This window comes from Haliotis rufescens, unplaced genomic scaffold (genome assembly GCF_023055435.1).
Source record: "Haliotis rufescens isolate VD_foot unplaced genomic scaffold, xgHalRufe1.0.p SCAF_180, whole genome shotgun sequence".
NCBI classification, from domain to species: domain Eukaryota; kingdom Metazoa; phylum Mollusca; class Gastropoda; order Lepetellida; family Haliotidae; genus Haliotis; species Haliotis rufescens.
Window position 1 is genome coordinate 130,800 of NW_025963869.1, and position 5,759 is coordinate 136,558.

At 41.4% G+C, this 5,759-nt stretch overlaps 1 long non-coding RNA gene across 3 annotated transcripts; it reads right to left on the reverse strand.

Annotated features, from left to right (window-relative positions):
* Positions 1-304: 304 nt before the first annotated feature.
* Positions 305-4,676, reverse strand: LOC124144725. Of its 3 annotated transcripts, none has more exons than XR_007221916.1 (3): positions 4,658-4,676; positions 641-730; positions 305-371 (listed from the first exon to the last, which is right to left on the reverse strand). It is a non-coding gene; the product is annotated as an uncharacterized LOC124144725 (long non-coding RNA). The 3 variants fall into 3 exon arrangements; XR_007221915.1 differs by lacking the exon at positions 4,658-4,676 and adding an exon at positions 2,574-3,073; XR_007221914.1 differs by lacking the exon at positions 4,658-4,676 and adding an exon at positions 2,469-2,556.
* Between the last annotated feature and the right edge of the window lie 1,083 nt (positions 4,677-5,759).

Genomic DNA, 5,759 nt, shown 5'->3' on the forward strand with positions numbered 1-5,759 from the left:
ATTCCATCGTGCAGTTTTCGTTTAACAGCAGGATTTCAAAAGCATGTGTACCGTCAACTGGGCGAAGACCCATTTTATTACAATATAGGTCTTGATTATTGATCAGATCATCTTGACTGTGCGCCGCCATATTGTTTGAAGCAAATGGAAGTGATATGAGAGGGAGGTGGAAACTGACTGGTCAGTTGGAAGGACATAGTAGGGCCATAACACGGAATTGCCACTGGTGGTGCTATGATCGAGCCATGAAATTCCAACATAGTTCGGTAAGGGTGGAAACAGGACTTGCATAATGAGTTAATTCCCTTGCCTCGGGAAGATGGAGGAAAGTAGGTGACCCAGGTGTTGCACAGGTGAGAATTGACATGGACCTGAAACAATAAATAAAATATTTGTCAAATAATACGTTTCATTTTGGTAACATGATTGCTATTTAACCTTGTTGTGTAATATTTTTCAATGGAACAACAGAACAGGGGTGTAATGGCTGCTGCTGCTGCTGCCTACTTGAGGTATACTCGTTAGGTCAGGTAAACTGGTTAGCCAAGGTAAGGAAATATGAGAAATAACACAAAAAGGATGAAACAAATTAGAATATTATCATGTAGCATACAAAGACAATAGGATTTATTATTCTTACATCACTAGACAGCAAAGGTTACTGAAGGAGCTTGATTGGCAAGTGCGATGAAAGTGGATTATCTCCCTTGGATGTGGCAGTTTTCTTCGCCTGAAAATATAACAAAGGATTTTAACAGTTTTTCTTGTTGAATAGTTGAAATATGAATGCCTTTGAGTTATATGAATGTTATATTTGATCCTAGAATAATAATAATAAAAGTTCATATTTTGCAGCAGCAACACCCCAAAAATATCTTCTTGTTAACCTTGGTTAGCAAGACGAGTGAAAAAAAGAGAGGAAAAAATACAAAAGGCTGAAATAAATCACTTTACTATCCAATATCATACACAGACAGCGAACTAACATGTTTTCAAACACTAGATGGCACAGGTGATAGTAGGAGGTTGACTGACAGGTGTTGAATGTGTGGATTATCTCCCTTGGATTATTCTTCACCTTACATGAATTTTTTTCTAAAAATAACACTTTGATGACTTGTTTGGTTCTATGATATTGTATTTGAGATCAGGTTGAGCTGAACTATATAAAAAAAAACATGCCCCCTAATAGAAAGGGGGACTGTTTAGATTGTTTATGCTACAAACAGCAATATTTCAGCTATATGACGGTGATCTGTAAATAATCGACCAGACAGTCCAGTGACTGACATCAAGAGCATCGATCCAAGCAATTGGAATACGATGACATGCATCAAGTAACACACATACATATATTTATTTTGTTTGTTTGTTGTTCAAAGCTACACTCAGTATATTCCAGTTATATGACGGCGGTCTGTAAATAATTGAGTGTGGACCAGACAAGTTCGCGAATTTCCCGTTCACCCTCAGGATTTAGTTCAAGCATATCAAAACCACCAACAAATTCAATGAAATCATTGTCTGACAGCTCATCGCTATCTGAATCATGACTCGCAGCCATTACAGATGCGTGTACAAAGTCAAATTGCAATGCAAAGTTTACTTTAAGAAAATTCAGCTGTCTACAGAAACTTTCTAAATAAACACCCCATAATACATCAACTCTTGTTTCTGGTAGTCACATGACTTGTTAACGCGAGTATAGGATGTATACTTATTTGTTGTTGTTTACTTGTATACACGCTGGCTGGTAGACCAGCCTATGGTGCCTGGGGAGTCATGACATCTTTGCTGGTCTACTGGCCTACAGTGTTGAAAGAGTTAGACACCCTGTAATCTAAATCTACTCATGCTGTGATGTATCTGACCACTAAACAACAGAACCTCCTCCGTGGGCTGGTGGGTAGAGCGTCTGCCCGAAGTGCGAAACTATATGACTTTAACTATAAACACCACAAACCACCCTTAAGACACCCTGTAATCTAAGTCTACTCATGCTATGATGTATCTGACCACTAAACAACAGAACCTCCTCCGTGGTTTAGTGGATAGAGCGTCTGCCCAAAGGGCGAAAGGCCGGGGGTTTGATATGTAACCCTGTCATACCAAGGACATTAAAGAATGGGACTTGTTGTTACCCTGCCTGGTGCTAGGCAATAAGGGGCTAAAACAAGGACTGGTTCTCTTCGAGTCAGTATCCTGTGTCTGAGTTGCAGATTCATGTTAAAGTGCGAAATGGTATGTCAGTGGGATACCACAATAAAATTGGCACACACACACACACACACACACACACACACACACACACACACACATCCATGCTTGTTGCTATATAAGCATGTGATGTTAAACCCCACTTTCACCTCACATCATTATAAAACAGTCTATTTGACCTCTTGATCCATGTCCAGAGAATGACAAGAAACACCACAAACCACCCTTGACAACCTGTAATCTGTACCTACCCATGCTATGATGTATCTGATCACAGAACAGAGTATTTTTTACCACTTGACCCATGTCCAGTGAGTGAGTGAGTGAGTGAGTGAGTGAGTGAGTACTGGACTTACAGGGATGGGGAGCTTGTGCTCGAGACACATTGCAAACAAGTCAAGATGTAGAGACCACCCTGTCGACACAATCTTGTTCTTCCAGGATAAACAGTCTACCAAAGGGTCTGGGGAATGGCGCGGGCTTCCAATGTGCAGCTGATCCTGGCTGATCCCAACTCAGATGTCTGACTTTGACAATCTGTGATCCAACAAATAAAAAATAATGGTCAGGGTCAAGAAAATAATTTCAAATATCCTCCTCAGAACAACAGACCGAAGGGAGCTTACTCTTCCACCAATGTTGCAAATTACCTCCCCCTTGTCTACAGTTGAGAAACTGTTGTTTGTTTGTCACAGTCACAGATATTCCAGCTACATGACATCTCCATCTTTATGAATAATTGGAGCAAACCCCTCAGCTCAAACATGGCAAACCTGCGAAGACTTTGAGGCAGCATACTTGGTACTCACAGACATATCAACCAGTTGTCTGGAGCAACGCCACTCATAAACCTGGTAGAAACTGGTGGATGTCAGGTGCTGGACCCTTGGGTGAATCTGTCCTCTGTGTAGATATGTCATCTGTGTGGATTTGTCATCTGTGTGGATTTGGGGAGGACTTTAGCCAGAAACGACCTATGCTATGAGGTATCTGGTCAGTATACAGTCTGTTTGACTACTTGACCCATCTCAAGAGGTGAATCTTAACCAGAAACAACACAAAACACCCTGAAGACACCCCATAATCTAAATCTGACCATGCTATGAGGTATCTGGTCAGTATACATAGTCTATTTGACCACTTGACCCATCTCAAGAGGAGGACTTTAACCAGAAACAACACAAAACACCCTGAAGACACCCCATAGTCTAAATCTGACCATGCTATGAGGTATCTGGTCAGTATACACAGTCTATTTGACCACTTGACCCATCTCAAGAGGAGGACTTTAACCAGAAACAACACAAAACACCCTTAAGACACCCTGTAAATCTAAATCTAACCATGCTATGATGTATCTGGTAAGTATTCATAGTCTATTTGACTACTTGACCCATCTCAAGAGGAGGACTTTAACCAGAAACAACACAAAACACCCTTAAGACACCCCATAATCTAAATCTGACCATGCTATGAGGTATCTGGTCAGTATACACAGTCTATTTGACCACTTGACCCATCTCAAGAGGAGGACTTTAACCAGAAACAACACAAAACACCCTGAAGACACCCTGTAATCTAAATCTGACCATGCTATGACATATGTGGTCAGTATACACAGTCTATTTGACCACTTGACCCATTTCAAGAGGAGGACTTTAACCAGAAACAACACAAAACACCCTGAAGACACCCCATAATCTAAATCTACCCATGCTATGAATCTGGTCAGTATACAGTCTATTTGACCACTTGACCCTCTCAAGAGGTGGATCTTAACCAGAAACAACACAAAACACCCTGAAGACACCCCATAATCTAAATCTGACCATGCTATGAGGTATCTGGTCAGTATACACAGTCTATTTGACCACTTGACCCATCTCAAGAGGAGGACTTTAACCAGAAACAACACAAAACACCCTTAAGACACCCCATAATCTAAATCTGACCATGCTATGAGGTATTTGGTCAGTATACACAGTCTATTTGACTACTTGACCCTCTCAAGAGGTGGATCTTAACCAGAAACAACACAAAACACCCTGAAGACACCCTGTAATCTAAATCTGACCATGCTATGAGGTATCTGGTCAGTATACACAGTCTATTTGACTACTTGACCCATTTCAAGAGAAGGACTTTAACCAGAAACAACACAAAACACCCTTAAGACACCCTGTAAATCTAAATCTAGCAATGCTATGATGTATCTGGTCAGTATACACAGTCTTTTTGACCACTTGACCCTCTCAAGAGGAGGACTTTAACCAGAAACAACACAAAACACCCTTAAGACACCCTGTAATCTAAATCTACCCATGCTATGATGAATCTGGTCAGTATACAGTCTATTTGACCACTTGACCAATCTCAAGAGGAGGACTTTAACCAGAAACAACACAAAACACCCTTAAGACACCCTGTAATCTAAATCTACCCATGCTATGATGTATCTGGTCAGTATACAGGCTATTTGACCACTTGACCCTCTCAAGAGGAGAACTTTAACCTGCAAATAGTAACATCTGGACCAGACAATCCAGCGATTGATATTACGAGTAACGACCCACGCTGTGTGGGTACGACAGGCTACACTAGGCAAAAATTCCAACAGTCTGTAAATAATCACATCTGGACCAGACAATCCAGTGATTGATATTACGAGTAACGACCCACGCTGTGTGGGTACGACAGGCTACACTAGGCAAAAATTCCAACAGTCTGTAAATAATCACATCTGGACCAGACAATCCAGTGATTGATATTACGAGTAACGACCCACGCTGTGTGGGTACGACAGGCTACACTAGGCAAAAATTCCAACAGTCTGTAAATATTCGTATCTGGACCAGACAATCCAGTGATTGATATTACGAGTAACAACCCACGCTGTGTGGGTACGACAGGCTACACTAGGCAAAAATTCCAATAGTCTGCAAATAATCACATCTGGACCAGACAATCCGGTGATTGATATTACAGTAACGACCCACGCTGTGTGGGTACGACAGGCTACACTAGGCAAAAATTCCAACAGTCTGTAAATAATCACATCTGGACCAGACAATCCAGTGATTGATATTACGAGTAACGACCCACGCTGTGTGGGTACGACAGGCTACACTAGGCAAAAATTCCAACAGTCTGTAAATATTCGTATCTGGACCAGACAATCCAGTGATTGATATTACGAGAAACGACCCACGCTGTGTGGGTACGACAGGCTACACTAGGCAAAAATTCCAATAGTCTGCAAATAATCACATCTGGACCAGACAATCCAGTGATTGATATTACGAGTAACGACCCACGCTGTGTGGGTACGACAGGCTACACTAGGCAAAAATTCCAACAGTCTGTAAATATTCGTATCTGGACCAGACAATCCAGTGATTGATATTACGAGTAACAACCCACGCTGTGTGGGTACGACAGGCTACACTAGGCAAAAATTCCAATAGTCTGCAAATAATCACATCTGGACCAGACAATCCAGTGATTGATATTACGAGTAACGACCCACGCTGTGTGGGTACGAC